This window comes from Triticum aestivum, chromosome 7D (genome assembly GCF_018294505.1).
Source record: "Triticum aestivum cultivar Chinese Spring chromosome 7D, IWGSC CS RefSeq v2.1, whole genome shotgun sequence".
Classification (NCBI taxonomy): Eukaryota; Viridiplantae; Streptophyta; class Magnoliopsida; order Poales; family Poaceae; genus Triticum; species Triticum aestivum.
In genome coordinates this window covers 536,507,464-536,530,258 of record NC_057814.1, presented here as the reverse complement: position 1 = coordinate 536,530,258, position 22,795 = coordinate 536,507,464, and the positions used below count along the sequence as shown (strand labels likewise).

Sequence of the window (22,795 nt, the reverse complement as noted above, 5' to 3'; positions counted from 1 at the left end):
TATCATCATCTCTATTCCCTTTATCAATTTTCCTATCCTACCTAGGTCTATGAATTTCTCTATCAATTCCATTACCTTATCCTTACCCATGAGGTTCCTACATTTGATCCTAAATTGAGCTAGGAGTTGTTTCCGGGCATAGACAGACAAGGTTAGTTTGTTTTCCTTAATTCTCAGAGAAAAGACTCGTTGCTGGAACCGAGAGCACTGGCGATTGCTTTCTTTCTGACCTTCAGCCGAGAAATTCCATACCTTCCACCGACTTCTTTTGTGTGTGGCCAGAACGTGATGCTTTCCAATGCCGAGTACTTTTCTTAACAATGCCCACGTGCATCGAGTGGGCCTGGCTATGGAGAAACTGTCAATCTGAGCGTTCCCAGCGAGACAGGGCCACAGGTCCTTTAAAGTTCGTGCGATGCAGGCCCAATAGTGTATGTGGGCAACCAAAAAGGCCGGATTCTTTCCGTGCGGGGATGGTTGGACCTAATGCAGGCAACTAAACACGCCCCTGATGTGTTGTGCCGGCGAGCATTGGTCAAAGCCACAACACATGGTAGAAATGCACGGGCATCGCTATGACTAAGCGCGCTTAGGAGTGGAAAATTCTTTAGTCCTCTAGAGTGTAGTGCAAAGTCAACCATAATATAATCTACTCCCTTCGTCTAAAAATAAGTGTCCTTGATTTTGTATAATTTTAAATGTATAAAAGTTGTACTAAATCAACAACACTTATTTTGAGACGGAGGGAGTATGATTCTATAGTCATGTAGAAGTATTGCAAAGTCAACAATAACCTATGATTCTTTAGTCATGTATAGAAGTATTGCACGCTTAACAGAGAATCCATGAATAAAGTATATACTGTTCTGTTAAATTATCCAGAGACCTTGCTTCCTTCTCAAAGGCTTGGCAATAAGAGTAATTGTCTAATTTCAATTACGTGTCAGCGGAGGATGACACAGGTCAAATAAGATGAAAACAAGGAACAAACAGTGTCACATTAATTCATACATGCACAAAGTGTAAAATCTAGGAGTGGAAAATTCTTTAGTCATGTAGAAGTATGCAAAGTTAACAATAATATATGATTCTTTAGTCATGTAGATGTATTGCACAAAGTTAACATAGAATCCATGAACAAACTATATATATACTGCTCTGTTAAAATTCTCCAACCCCATGCTTCCTTCCCAAAGGCTTTACATTAAGAGTAATTGTCTAATTTCAATTACGTGTCTCGGAAGATGATCATGAGACTAAGTGGAGGATGGCACAGGTAAAATAAGATGAAAACAAGTAACAAACAATTTCACCTTGATTCGTACATGCACAAAGTGTAAAATCAAGCATCAATCCTGAGCCCTGATGCTCCAGAAACAAACCTCAGTTTATTTACAGTATAAGCAGGCGCAACATGCCAACATCACTACAACCAAGCTTACAAGATAGTCAACCCATCGACTAAGCCAACAGAAGTAAAGAGCCAGCAAAACTGCTTGGGTCTTGAACTTGTTGGACCCGGCCACCTGCCCCCTTCCATGTTGGCTTGCCTGCCCCTCTGCCTCTTAGTCGTCGGCGGCGTCAAAAGCCCTCATAGTCGGAGGCTGCGTGAACATCTTCATACACGTTTTATCAGCAACGTCCTATAAGAAATAAATACACGAGAAACGATTTACAACCAACCAAATAACCAGCAACATTGTGTTAGCTGTACTAATAAACGTCACAGTGCCAAAGAAATGGCATTACCGTCCAAATATATCTTACCTTTTCTTTCCTAGCTTCCATCTGCAAAAGGGGGTGAAACACATGTACAGTTAACAGCAAAGAAACAAGAATGGTACAAGGCTCAGCAAAAAAATTAAACATAATATCGTTCATACATTTTCGTCATCTGAGTCGCTGCCCCAGCCTTCATAAGAATAGTATCCAATGTGTGAACCCACCTTCACCTGACCGGCAAGGTATGCACTGGCACTGATGGGGTGCTTCATATTGACATCCCTATCCATGGTACAACCATAGCAGTATCCTTTATATTAAAAAAAAACACAAGAAAAGAGTTAACTGCAAGGTAACCAACCAGGCACCAATATTACATCATAATTGCTGACTATTTTAAGTACTGAAAGTAAAAGATTTTCTTTGTACACATCAGTCATGGCCATGCATGAACCAGTTTGAAAATGTTCACAAATCTAAAGCTAACGGATCTAAGCAAGGGGCAAACTAACAACTCACGAAACTAAAGATCAAGTGCTGTGGTCAGAAACACATTTATGGCTATATGTAACAGATAATCTCAAGTTGGTGCCAACCACAAAATGCATTTCAACAATACTCCAAATCTAAGAAAAGGGTAGAATGTACCATCATCAGTAGATTCAACCGGACAGAAACAGGTGACCGACAATTCCTCTTCTTTTCCTTGTAGCACACATTTGACTTCCGCAAAGAAAAGGTTTTCAATGCCAGAGTTAGAATCACCAGCTCCTTTAGTCACCGTGAAATTGAGATGATAGTAGCATGTAGTACGCCCCTCACAAATTGTTTTGCCGTGCAAAACATCTTTGAGTTCATATGCAAGATCCTATCGTAAGAAGCATGGGTCTGATCAACAACTATTGCATGGATAAAACAATGAGAGAGAGAGAAGGAGAGAGAGCAAACCCCCGAAAGGCTGTGATCCTCATTATGCTTCTCCACCAAAGCTTGAAGTAATCAGCGCATTCGATTATGGAATTGCTGGATGATATAGGATCTGGAAAGCTTCTTCCTTCTGCCATCAGGCCAATAACGAGCTTTTTCTATAGAAATCTCTCGTGACGGAACCCCACCTTTATTCATTAGCCTAATTCAGATCGGAGCATTGTATATGGTTAGTAGCTTGTACTTTCTCAGAAGTGGACAATAGTAAGTTATACTGTACAAAAGTTAATGTTATCAGTAGGACTACGATGCACTAGTTTGGACAGAAGGTTGCAGACTTGTGAGCAACAAGAACAAGACCTGAAAAAAAAAACCAGGATTGTTCACATGTCTATAAGTTCTCGGAGCGTTACTCTTAGAGAAAAAACTATCCCTTTTTTTATTTCAAGGTTGCAAACTGTTTGGCCTAGTTAACTAACAGAGCTGAACTTTCCGGCTATCACCATTAATTGACGGAAATAGAGTTGTGTGATACTATATTAGTTTCAGCTATTTCTATGATACATACATACATGCATGCATGCATGCATGCGTGCGTACATGCGTACATACATACATACATACGCGCGCGCGCGCACACACACACAGAGACACACACACACACATACATACACACATACATACACACATACACACATACACACATACATACATACATACATACACTATTTAAACAACTGTCTCGCAAATAAATTTACAAAGGTATACTACTAACTTTTGGTGCCATCGAAACAGGGATATACTACAAATCATCATTGTATACTAGTTGTGTTTCCTACAGTCAAATTGTAAGGCTATCAGAGGAATCCAGCTTGAAAATTCATTTGTTATTAATTTCGACATAATGAGTCAATAGCAGATATGCACTATAGTAAGAGCGGTGAACATTCATCCGGAATTGAGTTGAGGAGATTTACAGATTTGGATTCCGATGTTCATGAAAATAGCGATCCATAGCCTTATCGACTTCCTCTAAGCTCTGAAACGGCCCGCCTGCTTTCGGATATGTGTGGAAAGATCCCTTAAGATCAACCCTGATGTAATATCCGAAACCCCAGTCCTGTCGTTCTCGTTGCCAAATGCCTGGCCCAGAAGGTGAGGCAAGGCAGTTCCCTGATGGTGGTGAGGCCATAACAGTGTCCTGATCCGGCTGCTGCCCAGAGGAAGAAGAGGAAGACGATTTCTCCTCCAATGTTGTAGCCTTGAGCGAGTCCTTGAGGGAAGACACCTCTGCAGGCTTCTCATCAGGAACCTTGTCGGAACCGGACGATTTCTCCTCCAATGCTGTACTAGCCTTGAGGGATGACACATCTGCTGCAGGTTCCACCACGAACTCGAACTGGAATATGTCGTCGCTGGAAAAGCAATCAAAATAAATTGGAATTTCCATTGATCGATCAGTGAAATGAAATACAGTAGTAATAAACTGGAATAAGTAGAAGATAAGATTCGAGAGGGAGAGGGAGAGGTACACACGTCGGAGAGGGCGGCGGATCCAGGGGCCTCTTTAGGAGGCGGCGGGCGATGTAGATGCTGGTGTAGAATGTACGGACTGCTTGCTCAAGATCCTGGAGATCTCGGAACACTCGCCCAATTTTGGCGGAGAAATACCTCGGGTGATAGTTCCCCTCCTCGTCCACACGGACGTAGACCGTAATCGGCTCCGCGCCGCCGCCGGGACTGCGCCGGGGGAGGCACTCCCGAGGAAGAAGCGCCTTGGACGCCATGAGAGCGGCTGCCGGAGGAAGACGACTAGGGTTTCGATTGGGGATAATCCTCTCAGATTGAGATTTATTTTTTTTGTTGAGAGGTCTCAGATTGAGATTGAGGAGAATATAAAAGAACCGAGACACGAGCCAGGCCCTTCTTGAGGCGCGCGTCTCCTCCCGGCCCAAATATCACTTCGTGTTCGCTCGATTTTATTTCTTCTCATCACTCGATCTTTGTTTTTTTAGAAGACTAGCAAAAATGCCCGTGCGTTGCAACGGGAGAAAATTTAATTAAATTCCCTAGCCTAGGCTAAAATATAAACCATTATTTAATTTATAATCCACAACAATTTTTCCCAAAATAGAAAAGAATGATGCTTTCAATCATGCCGTCTTTGCAAAATGATTATAGTTCAGTTTGCGGCTTCGTGGTTCCATTCTCACCTCCATGCCACGATCAATTGAAAAGAAAGAAAAAGATGTTTTGGAATAGGGCCATCTCAGCCCATGTAGGGGCGAAACAAAAACATATTATTTTTCGTTGATCCACAACTGAATCAAAGAAAGAAAAAAAGTGTGGAGCAGCCTAGCTCGGCCCACGTGTCGGAGAAACAGAAATGTTGTGTGGTCCATCGGGAGATAGATGATGGATGAAACTAAAATTGGAGGGAAGAATCATTCCTTCCTTTAATATTGATATATAATAATTAGTATATAATAATTACTATCTATGAAGATTTTCAATCAGCGAACATTTTTTTAATTGATGAACTTTTATTTTCGTAATTCATAATTATTTTCTGTTTTTGCGAACATTGTATTGAAAATTCATGAACATGTTTTGAATTCGTGAAATCTTTGTTCAAATTCATGAACATTTTACTACTTCTGAAACATTTTTAAAAGTTTACATTTTCTTTTGAAATTTGAAACTTTTCTGAAATCCAAAATTATTTTCAAGAATAAAAAAATAAAAAGGAAAAACAAACTAAGATAACTGGTGTCGTCCCTCCCCGCTCATGGGCCAGCCCAACAGGGCGCATGTTTTTCTGAAACTTTTTTCAAAATTCACATTTCCTTTTGAAAATTTTCTGAAATCTCAAATTATTTTAAATAAGGAAAAAAGAACCAAAATGAAATAAGAAAACAGCGGCTCCCCGCTAATGGGCTGGCCCAATAGGGCGCGCGGTACGAAAGCATATAAATAAAAGTATTCCTATCTTTTTTAAAGCAGTATGCCTGCTAGGTGGACTGGTTGGTGTAGTGTGGCTAAAACTAAATGGACGGGATTCGAGTCCGATATAAGGCAATTTTTAATTTTTTTAATGTAAAACGGTGACGGACCAAAAAAAACGTAAAACGTACTAAAAACATCTTATGGACCAAAAAAGGTGGAGAAACAATCTGTCCTTTAATATTAGGTAAAGAAACGTCTATTGTTTACTTATGATTTTTAAACAATCACAAATTTTAAAATATATCCATGGGTTTAAAAATACGTCGGGTAGGGGGGCCCGAGCTGATAGTCTTTTCCAGATGGTAACATGACACAAGGGGACATGATGTTTACCCAGGTTTAACCCTTTTTAAAGAGGTAAGACCCCGGGTCTTGCTTTAGCTGTATTGATGAATGGGGTACAGAGTACAGGTAAGACCCCGGGTCCTGCTAGGTGGACTGGTTGGTGTAGTGTGGCTAAAACTAAATGGACGGGATTCGAGTCCGATATAAGGCAATTTTTAATTTTTTTAATGTAAAACGGTGACGGACCAAAAAAAACGTAAAACGTACTAAAAACATCTTATGGACCAAAAAAGGTGGAGAAACAATCTGTCCTTTAATATTAGGTAAAGAAACGTCTATTGTTTACTTATGATTTTTAAACAATCACAAATTTTAAAATATATCCATGGGTTTAAAAATACGTCGGGTAGGGGGGCCCGAGCTGATAGTCTTTTCCAGATGGTAACATGACACAAGGGGACATGATGTTTACCCAGGTTTAACCCTTTTTAAAGAGGTAAGACCCCGGGTCTTGCTTTAGCTGTATTGATGAATGGGGTACAGAGTACAGGTTGATCTACAGTGAGATCATATGTGATCGATGGAGTTGGCGCTACGGTCGACACCCATCGGCTTATAGACACGCGTGGATACCTAGGGTTACACACAGGTCGGTTACATTTAAAGGTAAACATCTCTAAGTTTGCCTTCGTGGCCTTGGAGTATGCGTCGGGTCTTCAAAAGATTCCTTCCGAATTCCTTCATGGGGCCTGATGAATGTGGCCCACTGGCTCATCATTTTGGTGGGGGGGGGGGGGTCCTTGGTCGAACCCACTAGATACAATGTGGTTAGCACCCCCTTATCCATGACACCATCAGTAGCCCTTGAACCGGTCTTCAAGCCAAGGACTATCCTCGGATGACTGCCCTCTATCTTTGGTCTTCAACCTTGCAAACTGGTTCAACAACTTCCTCACGTGCTTACTTCCAAAGCGATCAACATCTTGCCCGAGGAATAACATACCTCGGTCATCCGAGGAGCCTCAATCGAGTTTCCAAAGAGGCTTTTTTCTTTCGTACGATCCGAAAACCCTTTCAGTGTAGAATTACCTTAGCGGCTAGGTCTTCCCGTGCCGGGATAAGGGCGTCAATTCGGTCGTGTTCTAACAACTTTGACCAAACCCGAACCACCACTATGTACTGTAAAACCGAGCGGTCCTTTCAGATTTCATTATAGAATTTTAGCATAGCTCGAGGCCACATCCATTGGCACGTGTAATCAATAAAGAGACCGTGCTCGGATTTACAACAGTGTTATCAGCAAACCTCTCGATTCGCGCACGCATGTAACACATATCGCATAGGGAACCCGCGAAATTACTGCCACTCAGTATGCCCCTTTGATGTTTTTACTAGCCCATAAAAGGCACACGGTGAGGTGAATCAATCTTCATGCCTCCCTTCTTGCTCCCATCACCTCCAAGCTCCAACGCCTGAAGAATAGAGTCCAAAAAAGTTTCTGATGCCCTTTTCCATTTTCGAGCGGTGGTTGGAAACTGAACTCGTGTCGCGACGGCGAAGGCCTCTAAGGGAAAAACCGAAGGCCACTATAGGAAGTCAGGGGCTGCTAGTGACACGAAGAAGGCAGCAAGCAAGAGGGGCTAATGGCTCCCCTCCATAGGAGACATCACTGATCTCTAAGCGTCGCATATCTTCCGGTTGCTCGGTGCCGCTCCCACTCATCGAAGAGTCATCGTACTGCTCCTCCTTCAGGGTGCCAGAGCCCCACGACGGTGAGCGCGTCATCTTCATCCCGCATCTCATTCGAGATGTGGGATTTCTTATACATCTATCCCTCTGAGGCCTCCTTTATTTCTGCGAAATCCAATTCCATCACTTGATACGTCCCTTTTGCATCATGTTTTCCTACTGTTATTTATAGTGTTTTTAATCAATATAACATTTTGTGGAGCAATTATAATACTTATTCTCTCTTAATATGCAAGATTTACATAATAGGGAGATTGTCGGCAGGTGGAATTCTGGACCTGAAAAGGCTATGTTAGCGATACCTATTTTGCACATCTCCAAATGAGCTAAAATTTCACAGGGATTTATTTTGGAATAAATAAAAAATATTGGAGAAAAGAAGTACCAGAGGGGGCCACCCAGGTGCCCACGAGGCACCAGGGCGTGCCCTGGTGGCTTGTGGGGCCCCTGGTCAGCCTCCGGTGTCCATCTTCTGGTATATAAGCCCATATGCCCTAGAAAAAAAGATAAGGAGAATACTTTCGGGACGGAGCATCGCCGTCTCGAGGCGGATCTTTGGCGGGAGCACTTTGCTCTCCGACGGAGCGATTCCGCCGGGGATACTTCCTTCCGGGAGGGAGAAATTGAAGCTATCGTCATCACCAACAACCCTCTCATCATGGGAGGACTAATCTTCAACATCACCATCTCATCTCAAATCTTTCATCTCTTGTGTCCAATCTTTGTATCAAAACCTCAGATTGGTACCCGTGGGTTGCTGGTAGTGTTGATTACATCTTGTAGTTGATGCTAGTTGGTTTATTTGGTGGAAGATTATATGTTCAGATCCATTATGTTATTCAATACCCCTCCGATCTTTGACATGAATATGATGTGTTAGTAGTTACCTTTGTTCTTGAGGACATGGGAGAAGTCTTGTCATAAGTAATCATGTGAATTTGGTATTCTTTCGATATTTTGATGATATGTATGTTGTTGATTCTCTTAGTGGTGTCATGTGAACGTCGACTACATGACACTTCACCATCTTTGGGCCTAAGGAAATGCATTGTGAAGTAGTAATTTGATGATGGGTTGCTAGAGTGACAGAAGCTTAAGCCCTAGTTTTGGGGCTATTCCGTAAAGGGCTGATTTAGATCCATATGTTTAATACTATGGTTAGATTTATCTTAATTCTTCTTTCGTAGTTGCGGATACTTGCGAGATGAGTTAATCATAAGTGGGAGGCTTGTTCAGTAAGAATAGCACCCAAGCACCGATCCACCCACATATTAAATTATCAAAGTAGCGAACGCGAATCAAACAAACGTGATGAAAGTGTCTAGATGAAATTCTCGTGTGTCCTCAAGAGCGCTTTGCTTATTATAAGAGACCGTTTCGGCCTGTCATTTGCTACAAAAAGGATTGGGCCACCTCGTTGCACTTTAGTTACTATTGCTACTTGTCACTTGTTACAGATTACCTTGCTATCAAAATATCTGTTAGCAACAATTTCAGTGCTTGCAGAAAATACCTTGATGAAAACTGCTTGTCAGTTCCTTCTGCTCCTCGTTGGGTTCGACACTCTTACTTATCACCTATACTTGTGGGTCATCCATGCTCTTTTCTGGCGCCGTTGTCGGAGAGTGAAGCGCCTTTTGGTAAGTGGAATTTGGTATGAAAACATTTATATTACATGCTGAAATTTAGTTTCACTTGTTACTATGAAAAACAATCCTTTGAGGGGTTTGTTCGGGGTATCTTCACCTCGACCGGAAGCACAAAGAGTTGCTCCTCAACCTACTGCACCTACTAAAAATATTTATTATGAGATTCCTTCGGGTATGATAGAGAAACTGCTAGCTAATCCATATTCAGGAGATGGAACACTACATCCTGATATGCACATAATCTATGTGGATGAAGTTTGTGGATTATTAAAGTTTGCATGTTTGCCTGAAGATAAATTTAAGAAGAAGGTTTTATCTTTATCTTTGAAGGGAAAGGCATTGACATGGTATAGGCTATGTGATGATAGTGGAACTTGGGATTGGAACCGGTTGAAATTGGAATTTCATCAAAAGTTCTATCCTATGCATCTGGTTCATCGTGATCAGAATTATATATATAATTTTTGGCCTCGTGAAGGAGAAAGCATCGTTCAAGCTTGGGGGATGCTTAAGTATATGATATACACATGCCCCAATCATGAGCTCTCAAAAGAAATTATCTTGCAGAAGATTTATGCTCGACTTTCTCGTGATGATCAAACCATGCTCGATTCTTCTTCAACTGGTTCCTTTATGAAGAAAACTATTGAATTCAGATGGGATCTTATGGAAAGAATTAAATACAACTCTGAAGATTGAGAACTCGACAAAGGTAATCAGTCAGGTATAATACTTGAGTTTGATTGTGTTAAAAATTTTATGGATACCGATGCTTTTCAGAAGTTTAGCACTGAGATAGTAGCCTTCTTTTATGAATCATTTGCTACTCATGTTAATCTCCCTAAGGAGAAGTGGTTTAAATATCATCCCCTTGTTAAAGAAAAGATTGAGGAGCCCATTATAGTTAAAGATGAAACTATCATTTATAGTGTTGATCCAGTTGTGCCTACTACTTATATTGAGAAACTACATTTTCCTGTTAGGATAAAGAAACATGCTAAGGTTTCAACCGTTTAACAAAAGTAATATTAGAGCACCTAGACCCTCTGAACAAATTAAAGTTGAACCTAATGTTCCTCTGGTTAAAGATCTCTTGGTCGATAATATGAATGGGCATGTTATTTATCTCTGCGATGGAGCTACTAGAATTGCCAAACCCGATACTAAAGATAAGAATAAGCCTATTGTTGGCATGCCTGTTGTCTCTATTAAAATAGGAGATCATTGTTTTCATGGCTGATGTGATTTGGGTGCTAGTGTGAGTGCTACCCGTTTACCTTATACCAAGAAATTATGAATGATATTGCATCTTTTGAAATAGAGGATATTGATGTTACTATTAAGCTTGCGAATAGAGGTACTATTTCACCACTTGGGATTGTTAGAGGTGTTGAAGTCTTGTGTGGAAAATGTATGAATGATACGATGTTTAATTTTTTTTTGCTGAGCAACGACTCAGGCGACGAAAATGTATGAACAATACAGTGTTTAATTTTTTTTTTGCTGAGCTTTTGTACCCTTCTTGTTGCTTTGCTGTTAACTATACATGTGTTTCACCCCTTTTGCAGATGAAGCTAAGGAAGAAAAGCTAAGATATATTTGGACGGTAATGGCATTTCTTTGGCACTGTGGCGTTAATTAGTACAACTAACACAATGTTGCTGGTTACTTTGTTGGTTCTAAGTCGTTTCTCATGTATTTATATTTCTGCAGGGCGTTGGGGATAAACGTGTATGAAGATATTCCGCGGCCTCCGACTACGAGGACGTTTGACGACGACGATAGGACTTTTGACGACGACGAGGACTAATAGGCCAGAGGGGTCGGCATGCCAACATGGAAGGGGAGAGTGGTTGCGGCCCAACAAGTTCAAGACCCAAGCAGCTTTGCTTATTCTTTACTTTTGTTGGTTTAGTCGATGGGTTGATTATCTCGTAAGCTTGGTTGTAGTGATGTTGCGCCTGCTTACTGTAAATAAAATGTGGTTTCTGAAGCATCAGGGCTCAGGATCAATCCTAGATTTTACACTTTGTGCATGTACGAATCAAGGTGACATTGTTCTTTCTTGTTTTCATCTTAATTTGATCTCCTCTTAATCTGATCTTCTGAGACATGTAATTGAAATTAGACAATTACTCTTAATGCAAAGCCTTTGGGAAGGAAGCATGTGGTTGGAGAAATTTAGCAGAACAATATATACTTTATTCATGGATTTCGTCATTAATTTCATAAAAAAGGGAAATATGAACATATAGTGTTTGCAATTTACTTCATGAGCCTGGTTTAATTTTTCTTTTCTTTTTTTCTTTTGTATCATCTCTTTGAAGTTCCTGAAATTATTATCACCTACTCCCTCCGTTTGAAAATATAGTGTGTCCATGCTTCCCGAGGTTCAACTTTGACAATAAATTTAACCAACAAGACTGACTGCGGCCGGAGCAAAAAATATACAATTGAAAACTTCTTTTAAATATGAATTCACTGGTATAACTTTTGATCCACCGCAATCGGTCTCGTTAGTTAAATTTATGGTCAAAGTTGAAGCACGGGAACCGAGAACGCACTATATTTTAAAATGAAGAGAGTATGTAATACCTAAAACGAACATGCAAATTTCAGAGTTTAACCGCCTTCACTAGTAGAAAACAGGGCTTAGGTCACAGGACAATTTTCACATTAGCCCCGGTTCAGTCACGAACCGGGACTAATGTGAGCATTGGTCCTGGTTCGTGCGGCCAGGGGCCTGCCGGGCCTCGTGGGGGCATTGGTCCCGGTTCGTCCGGACCCTTTGGTCCCGGTTGGTGGGACAAACCGGGACCAATGGGCCACGCTCCTTACCCACCACCTTTAGTTCTGGTTCATACCACAAACCGGGACTAAAGGGCTGGCCCTAGTTGCGGCCAGTGTTTAGTCCCAACTCGCCAACCGAAGGGCGCTCACACCAGTTTATAAGCCCGTCCCTCTATGCCTTATTGAGCTTCTCTTAAAGTGAAAATAGATGCCCTTATACAGGGAATTTCACTTAAATTCACAGTAAATTGAAAATTACTGTGAATTTAAGTTTAATTTTCTCTATAAGCGCATCTATGTTCATTTTTTTATATTTATAAAATAAATAAACCTTAATAAAATAAATAAAACTAAATAAACCTTAATAAAATAAAATAAAATAAATTATAGTAACTACAATAAATAAACCTTAATAAATTAAGTAAAAATAGCAGCAGTAAAATAAATAAAAATAGCAGCAGTAAATAAATAAAATAAAATAATTAAAGTAAAATACATAAGTAATTAGAAATAAAATAAATAAGTTTTTGTTGTAAGTAGAAACAAAACAAAACAAATAAAGAAAAGAGAAAAAAAAACACGAGCCATCAACTCCATAACCGCCATATCTGGGATAGAGAAGGGCGATCCCTTGGAGTGGGATTCACATACAGTTGCCCGTAACATCTACCATTCGAGCCTAGCAGGTGGAACTCGGATCTGTCAACAGTGTCAAAGCGGCAAATAGCAGGCGGAGGAGAAGCCACCGATGTCATGTGTAGATCCCTTCTAGGTCTTGCGGATCGTGCTATTACAGCAATTTGGTTGGTTGATCCCAAAAAAAAGGAATTTGGTTGGTTTTCTTGAAGCCCTAGCTTGTTGTGCCGTCCTATTCTCTCAATGCAATTTAGCAAATGCTACTACAGTACAGTAAAGGGCACAAAGAAAAAGCACGCAGTGAAGGAAAATACCTCCATATCAAAGCTGCTACTTATCTTGTTGGTTATCAGGATGTGGATATGTAGAATTTTCTCTAGCCACGGCAACAGACATGCATTCATCGAGGGGGTTCACTACAGAACAAAATAAATGCTGACGTTAGTTGTTGAGGGTACGTTTGACATCCCTGAGAGACTAGATAATGAAAAGATGAATCGTCAAACCTGGATGAACAAAGACGCTACCAAGTGGATGAATCTGATGGCCTGTCCTCCCTTGAAGATCATGCGTCCTCCCTTGAAGGCGCCACCAGGGCCATGGACGCCTCATACACCGCCGCCGACGTGTTGTAGTGATGAGGTATCGTGCAGGATCTGACACAGGATCACCTTCAGGCAAGATGAATAGGTCTTCAGGGGCACGACGGCCCCTGCATCGTGTCCCACAGCACGTCGCCACCCCTCGTCCCTCCCACAGCTCGTAAACCTTAATAAAATAAATAAAATAAACTATAGTAACTACAATAAATAAACCTTAATAAATTAAGTAAAAATAGCAGCAGTAAAATAAATAAAAATAGCAGCAGTAAAATAAATAAAAATAAAATAATTAAAGTAAAATACATAAGTAATTAGAAATAAAATAAATAAGTTTTTTGTTGTAAGTAGAAACAAAACAAAACAAATAAAGCAAAAGAGAAAAAAACAGAGGAAAAAATTATGCCACCTACTGGGCCACCACGGCCTGAATACGACTAGAAACCCATCCATGGGCCAGGATTCAGGCCCGCAGAAGGCCCAGTAGGCCCACAGGCAAATAGTGACAGAATAGGCCCGTAAGCCTGCATTTGAGAGGAGCTCGAAGTGGTCAGCGCAGCTGCGCTTATAAACCACTGTCGAAGCCTCTCGGCTAGCGAGGTGGGACTAAACATCCCACCGCACCGCGCCAGTTCCAGCACAAGGCCTTTGGTCCCGGTTGGTGCCACCAACCGGGACTAAAGGGGGCATTGGTCCCGGTTCGTGGCACCAACCGGGACCAAAGGCCTTTAGTCCCGGTTGGTGCCACCAACCGGGACCAATGAGTTCCCTATATATACCCCATCGCCACAGCAGAGCACTCCAGAGTGCTCTGTTTTTTCTGGCCGGCGAGGGGAGGGCATTTGGGTGCTCTAGCTCACCTCCTATGCACATGAGGTGTTCGATGAAATGTCTGAGCCACACTAGTTAATCTTTGTCCTCTCGAAACTCGACCTCCGAGCTCCATTTTCCCCGAGATTTGTCTAGGTTTAGCGGTCCGTCACGTCCCGTCCCCGTCTTCACCGCCGTCGATCGCCCGCGCCGATCTCGTCGCCAGCACCACCGTGGTGAGCCTCTTGTTCTTATCTTCTTTCTGAAAGGAAAAAATTCTTACTTTAGATAGTTACTTGTCTAATTTTGTTACTTTTATTATTCCTTCTTATTACATAGTGCGATGGTTTTGGTATCCGCCCCCGTCGGCCCTCGTCCTGTCTATGATTCGGATGTGGTATATATTATCTTTTTATAACTATTTGGTTCATTTATTGTTTATGACAAATATACCGACCAACGTGACATAGATTTTATTTATCTAGGAGGTGGTTGAACCGGAAATTCTAACCGACCCTATTGTCGAGAGGTTAAATTTAGTTGAAGAAGAAAACAATTACTTGAAGGAAAAAATAAAAAAAATTGAGGAGGAGAAGATGATATTGGAGTTGCATGTTGCGGATGTCGTCGATGATCACAAGATCAAGATGGATGCAATGCGCTTGAAGATTAGAAAGATTAGAAAATATGCCATTCATACCGAGGCTTGGTATCATTATGCCGTTGGATCAATTGTTACCTTGGTTGCGATTATGATCGCATTTGTTTTCGCATTGAAATGTTTTACATAGTTTCAATGTATGGTTTAATTAATTAGATGCTCTGGAGAGCTATATATATGTTGTTAGATGAGAACTATGTATGTACTTTGGTTCTAATGTGATGATGAACTTCTATTAATTTGGTCACTTAATTATCTATTCATGATGTTCTGTAATGGTTTTTGACACACTTAATTATATATAATGCACGCAGATGAACCGGCAATGGATGTACGGTGACAGACACACCTCCGAGTACATTAAGGGCGTGCATGATTTTCTCGAAGTGGCTGAGGCAAACAAGCAGAATGGTTTTATGTGTTGTCCATGCCCTATATGTGGGAATACGAAGTCTTACTCTGACCGGAAAATCCTTCACACCCACCTGCTTTACAAGGGTTTCATGCCACACTATAATGTTTGGACGAGGCACGGAGAAATAGGGGTTATGATGGAAGACGGCGAAGAAGAAGAGGACGATGACAACTATGTGCCCCCTGAATACGGTGATGCTGCAACGGGGGAAGCTGCTGAAGATCAAGAGGAACCAGACGATGTGCCCAATGATGCTGCAAGGGGGGAAGCTGCTGAAGATCAAGAGGAACCAGTGCCCGATGATGATGATCTCCGCCGGGTCATAGTCGATGCAAGGACGCAATGCGAAAGTCAAAAGGAGAAGCTGAAGTTCGATCGCATGTTAGAGGATCACAAAAAAGGGTTGTACCCCAATTGCGAAGATGGCAACACAAAGCTCGGTACCGTACTGGAATTGCTGCAGTGGAAGGCAGAGAATGCTGTGCCTGACAAAGGATTTGAGAAGCTATTGAAAATATTGAAGAAGAAGCTTCCAAAGGATAACGAATTGCCCGACAGTACATACGCAGCAAAGAAGGTCGTATGCCCTCTAGGATTGGAGGTGCAGAAGATACATGCATGCCCTAATGACTGCATCCTCTACCGCGGTGCGTACAAGGATCTGAACGCATGCCCGGTATGCGGTGCATTGCGGTATAAGATCAGACGAGATGACCCTGGTGATGTTGACGGCGAGCCCCCCAGGAAGAGGGTTCCTGCGAAGGTGATGTGGTATGCTCCTATAATACCACGGTTGAAACGTCTGTTCAGAAACGAAGAGCATGCCAAGTTGATGCGATGGCACAGTGAGGACCGTAAGAAAGACGGGAAGTTGAGAGCACCCGCTGACGGGTCGCAGTGGAGAAAAATCGAGAGAAAGTACTGGGCTGAGTTTGCAGCTGACCCAAGGAACGTATGGTTTGGTTTAAGCGCGGATGGCATTAATCCTTTCGGGGAGCAGAGCAGCAATCACAGCACCTGGCCCGTGACTCTATGTATGTATAACCTTCCTCCTTGGATGTGCATGAAGCGGAAGTTCATTATGATGCCAGTTCTCATCCAAGGCCCTAAGCAACCCGGCAACGACATTGATGTGTACCTAAGGCCATTAGTTGAAGAACTTTTACAGCTGTGGAATGGAAACGGTGTACGTACGTGGGATGAGCACAAACAGGAGGAATTTAACCTGCACGCGTTGCTGTTTGTAACCATCAACGATTGGCCCGCTCTCAGTAACCTTTCAGGACAGACAAACAAGGGATACCACGCATGCACGCACTGTTTAGATGACACTGAAAGTATATACCTGGACAAAAGCAGGAAGAATGTGTACCTGGGCCATCGTCGATTTCTTCCGACCAACCATCAATGTCGAAAGAAAGGCAAGCATTTCAAAGGCGAGGCAGATCACCGGAAGAAGCCCGCCATGCGTACCGGTGATCACGTACTTGCTATGGTCAATGATTTACACGTAATCTTTGGAAAGGGTCCCGGCGGACTAGCTGTTCCGAATGACGCTGAGGGACACGCACCCATGTGGAAGAAGAAATCTATATTTTGGGACCTACCCTACTGGAAAGAGCTAGAGGTCCGCTCTTCAATCGACGTGATGCACGTGACGAAGAACCTTTGCGTGAACCTGCTAGGCTTCTTGGGCGTGTATGGGAAGACAAAAGATACACCTGAGGCACGGGAGGACCTGCAACGTTTGCACGAAAAAGACGGCATGCCTCCGAAGCAGTATGAAGGTCCTGCCAGCTACGCTCTTACGAAAGAAGAGAAAGAAATCTTCTTTGAATGCCTGCTCAGTATGAAGGTCCCGACTGGCTTCTCGTCGAATATAAAGGGAATAATAAATATGCCAGAGAAAAAGTTCCAGAACCTAAAGTCTCATGACTGCCACGTGATTATGACGCAACTGCTTCCGGTTGCATTGAGGGGGCTTCTACCGGAAAACGTCCGATTAGCCATTGTGAAGCTATGTGCATTCCTCAATGCAATCTCTCAGAAGGTGATCGATCCAGAAATCATACCAAGGCTAAGGAGTGATGTGGCGCAATGTCTTGTCAGTTTCGAGCTGGTGTTCCCACCATCCTTCTTCAATATCATGACGCACGTCCTAGTTCATCTAGTCGACGAGATTGTCATTCTGGGGCCCGTATTTCTACACAATATGTTCCCCTTTGAGAGGTTCATGGGAGTCCTAAAGAAATATGTCCGTAACCGCGCTAGGCCAGAAGGAAGCATCTCCATGGGCCATCAAACAGAGGATGTCATTGGGTTTTGTGTTGACTTCATTCCTGGCCTTAAGAAGATAGGTCTCCCTAAATCGCGGTATGAGGGGAGACTGACTGGAAAAGGCACGCTTGGAGGGGGGACTCAATAATATGCAGGGACGGATATTCTTGGTCTCAAGCACACTACACAGTTCTACAGAACTCTACCTTGGTGACCCCGTATGTCGATGAACACAAGAACAGTCTGCGCTCCAAACACCCGGAGCAGTGTGACGACTGGATTACATGTGAACACATCAGGACTTTCAGCAGTTGGTTGGAAACACGTCTCAGAGGTGACACCACTGTTTGTGATGAGTTGTACTCGTTGTCCAGGGGACCATCTTCGACTGTATTGACTTACAAAGGATACGAGATAAATGGGAATACATTTTACACGATCGCCCAAGATCAAAAGAGCACCAACCAAAACAGCGGTGTCCGCTTTGATGCAGCAACCGAGAGGGGAAAGGACACATATTATGGTTACATAATGGACATATGGGAACTTGACTACGGACATGATTTTAAGGTCCCTTTGTTTAAGTGCAAATGGGTCAATCTGTCAGGAGGCGGGGTACAGGTAGACCCACAGTACGGAATGACAACAGTGGATCTGAACAATCTTGGGTACACTGACGAACCGTTCGTCCTAGCCAATGATGTGGCACAGGTTATCTATGTGAAGGACATGTCTACCAGACCGAGGAAAAGAAAAGATAAGGAAGCGAATACATCATACGATGAGCCAAAGCGGCACATAGTTCTTTCAGGAAAAAGGGACATTGTGGGAGTGGAGGGCAAGACAGACATGTCTGAAGATTATGAAAAGTTTCATGAAATTCCTCCCTTCAAAGTCAAGGCTGACCCAAGCATCCTGATAAACGATGAAGATTATCCATGGTTACGGCGCAATAAGCAAATGACACAAGCGAAGAAAAAGTGAAGACTTTCTCCCGCAACTATTATGATGATACCATGCCAACTTTGTAATAGACGAGTATGATACCATTGTCCGTTTTGTACAAGAAGTGCATCTAGTTTTTGCCGTAACCCTCTCAACTTTCTTGCACATGCTATGTGGATGAAATGATGATACCATGCCAACTTTCAACCTTTTCAGAGTTCATTTGAAATGCTTTTCAATTTTAGGGTCTTATAGCTCAAAATAATTAGTAAATGCATGAAAAATAACAGGCCAAAAATTAAAAATTATGCCACCTACTGGGCCACCACGGCCTGAATACGATTAGAAACCCATCCATGGGCCAGGATTCAGGCCCGCAGAAGGCCCAGTAGGCCCACAGGCATGTACAGAGAGGTTAGGCCCGTAAGCCTGCTTTAGAGAGGAGCTCGACAGCTCAGGCGCACCGCACCTTATAAACAGGTGCGGCTCTCTCTTAGCTAGCGAGGTGGGACTAAACTCACCACCACGCCGCTGTGCAAGGCCATTGGTCCCGGTTGGTGGCACGAACCGGGACCAATTCCACCCTTTGGTCCCTGTTGGTGCCACGAACCGGTACTAATGAGGCTGTGGCCCCACGAGCACCTTTAGTACCTGTTCGTGGCACGAACCGGTACTAGAGTTTCTTACTAAGCAGTTTTTTAGTCCCACCTCGCTAGCTGAGAGGCACTAGGAGCGGTTTATAAGCCCTGAGTGCAGAGACGATGAAGAAGAGGCGCAATGCTCACGTTGCTTAGCTTCAAGCCTTGAGGAATAAGGTAGACTGCATCGAGCTATGTGCAGTGCAGTCTACACTATTCCGAAAGGCTTGAAGCAAATCAACGCGCATTGCGCCTCTTTTTTATTTTTAATCATTAAAAGCAAAAAGAATTTTCATAAAGAACTTTTTTTGATAGAAACTTTAATAGCAGAAAGAATTATCATAAAGTAAAATAAATAAGTAATTAGAAACAAAATAAAATAAAATAAATAAGTTTTTTGTTGTAAGTAGAAACAAAACAAAATAAATATAGCAAAAAAGAAAACAAAAAAACTAAATACAGCAAAAAGAATTTTCATAAAGAACTAATGGCACTAATAGAAAGTTTATATTTTTTCTAAAACTAATGGCACTAACAGACAGTTTATAATTTTGCTGACCTAAAAGCAAAAAGAATTAAAAAATAAAGCAAAAAACAAAAGAAAATAAATAATGCAAAAAACAGAACCAAAAAACTGGAATTTTTTTAAAAAACTGCCACCTATTGGGCCACCACGGCCTGAATACGACTAGAAACCCAACCTGGGCCAGGATTCAGGCCCGCAGAAGGCCCAATAGGCCCACAGACAGCACAGTGTGACATTAGGCCCGTAAGCCTGCATTTGAGAGGAGCTCGAGAGGGCAGCCGCAGTGGGGCTTATAAACCACTCCGAGCCCCTCTCAACTAGCGAGGTGGGACTAAACTTTTGGCCGCGGGCAGCGCAAGGCCTTTGGTCCCGGTTGGTGGCACCAACCGGGACCAATGCCCCCCTTTAGTCCCGGTTGGTGCCACCAACCAGGACCAAAGGCCGCCGCTTCCCGCCCTTTGCGCTGCTGAAAAGGGACCTTTGGTCCCGGTTGGTGGCACCAACCGGGACTAAAGGGTGGCATTGGTCCCGGTTGGTGCCACCAACCGGGACCAAAGGTGTGCCTATATAAGCCAACACTTGAGAAATTTTCAGATCCCTCGCCAGTTGCCCCGACGCCGCCAGGCTGACCGTGCTCGCCGTCGCCGCCCGCTCCTCGTCGCCGTCGCCTCGCGCCCTTGCCTCGACGGGTCGCCGCCCGGTGCTCGTCGCCGTCGCCCTGCCCCCACGCGCCGCCCCGCCTCGTGCTCCCCTGCTCGCGCGCGCCGCCTCGGCGCCCCGAGCCCCCTGCCGGCCCGCGCGTGCTCGCCGGCGCCCTCGCCGCCCCCGCCCAGTCCCGCCCCCGCGCGCCGGCGCCCTCGCCGCCCCCGCCGTCGCCATCGTCCTAGCCGCCCCCGGCTCTGTTTTTTTATTAGTTTAATTTTTTTGATCATATATATATATATATATAATTATATGTGTATGTATGTGGCTATATGTTTTTGTTCATATGTGGCTATATGTTTTTTTTATTAGTTTAATTTTTTTGTTCATATGTGATGTATATGTGTATGTGGCTATAATGTATATGTGAACAAAAAAAATTGTATGTATGTAGATGTTCAAAATGTATGAATATATATGTCAAAAATGTTTTTTTGTTCATAGAAAGTTTTTTGTTCATATATAGAAAGTTTTTATATATGACAATGGATATATATTCGATATATATGAGAAATGATGATCCATGGAAAAGTTTTATATATGCAAAAGTTACAATTTTAGAAAAGTTTTATATATCTAGCTAGGAAGGGAAGAAGAAGAAAAAGAAGGATAGGAAAGAAGAAAATAAGAAGAGGAAAGAAGAAGAGGAAGAAGAGGAGAGGAAGAAGAGGAGAAATAAATAAGAAGAGGAAAAAGAAGAAAAAGAAGAGGAGAAGAAGAAAGGAATAGAGGAGAAGAAGAAAAAATAGAAAATATTCTATTTTTTCTTCTTCTCCTCTTTTTTTTCTTCTTTTTTTTTCTTCAATCCTCTCCTCTATTCCTTTCTTCTTCTCCTCTTTTTATTTCTTCTTCGTTTTCTTATGTTTTATCGGGTCTGTCGTCGTCGATATATACCCCTCCCGATAACTTCAACACGAGGGGGGATAACTTCAACACGAGGGGGGTCGATATACCCCCTCCCCGATAACATTATTTTCCCGTGTATATATGTCGTCGTTGTCGATATAACCCCCTCCTGATAACTTCAACACGTGGGGGGGGTCGATATACCCCCTCCCCGATAACATTATTTTCCCGTGTATGTATGTCGTCGTCGTCGATATTACCCCCTCCCGATAACTTCAACACGAGGGGGGATAACTTCAACACGAGGGGGGGTCGATATACCCCCTCCTCGATAACATTATTTTCCCGTGTATGTATGTCGTCGTTGTCGATATAAACCCCCTCCCGATAACTTCAACACGTGGGGGGGGTCGATATACCCCCTCCCCGATAACATTATTTTCCCGTGTATGTATGTCGTCGTTGTCGATATATATAACTCCCTCCCAGATAACTTCGACATGATGGACGGTCGATATGTATACCCCCTCTCGACCGTGATAACTTATACCACGGGAGCACCCCCGGCCCTCTCGCTCGACCAAAACTCTCGAGGACACCCAAACCCTAGAAAAAAACGATGTCGGTCTCCTACCCCCTCCCGCCGCGCCCCTACCCTTGAAGCGTTGCCTAGGCCACCCCAAACCCGGAATAAGCTAGGTCTACGTTTGCACTAATATATCCACCTGCTGTCATGTTTGTGTAATAATTGCCATGTTGTAATATTTGCAGAAACAATGGAGCACGGACGAGATGAGCAAGCAGAAGAGGTGTTGGGGGACATAATCTTAGCCGGAGGTGATATCTTGTCGTATCTTAACGACAATGATGGTCTGGAAGAACAGGGTGAAGAAGCAGGCTACGGTGATCGAAGAGTGGAGGAGGAAAGACATGATTATGATGGCTCCGGTGACCCAATGCTGGTGCAAGAAGGAGCCCGTGGTGACGGCTCCGGTGACCGAACAGAGTCCGGCCAGGTAAATATATTAGTTAAGCCTGTGCTGACTAGCTAATTGATGCATTCATTGTTTTGGTATGTACACATATTAATTAACACTCGTCTTTCTTCTTTTTTCTAGCCCTCCGGATCGAGCACAACTGCGGTAAAGAGACGAGGCCCGAAGAGAAAGTTGCGCTCGGATGAAAGGTTTGAGATCACAGCAATCGCGCGCGACGGCCAACCGATTGAACCCCTCCGGACAAAGGATGCTTTTGCTGCTCAGTGCGGGGTTCTAGTTAGGGACAAGATCCCGATCAGCATCCACCAATGGTATAAGCCTAAGAAGGAAGACCCTGAGGTGTCTTATGTCAATGATATGCAGAAAGATGATCTTTGGACTGAGCTGAAGGCAAATTTCACCCTACCGCCAGAGGAGGATCCGGAGAAGCCAGTTATAGAGCAATTAATCAAGTCTCATGCTCTTAAGAAGATGGCAGACCTATTCAGGAGGTGGAAGAATGAGCTGAAAACGTTTGTCGACAAAGAAGAGACACCAGAATTCATCGGCCGGTATGAGAAGATCAGAGATCACTGGCCCGCATTTGTGGCCCACAAGACATCGGAAAAGAGTAA

The 22,795-nt window shown here is 43.0% G+C and overlaps 1 pseudogene; it reads right to left on the bottom strand.

Moving 5' to 3' along the window:
- Window positions 1–1,282: 1,282 nt before the first annotated feature.
- Window positions 1,283–7,731, bottom strand: LOC123171252 (uncharacterized; annotated as a pseudogene).
- Window positions 7,732–22,795: the final 15,064 nt, after the last annotated feature.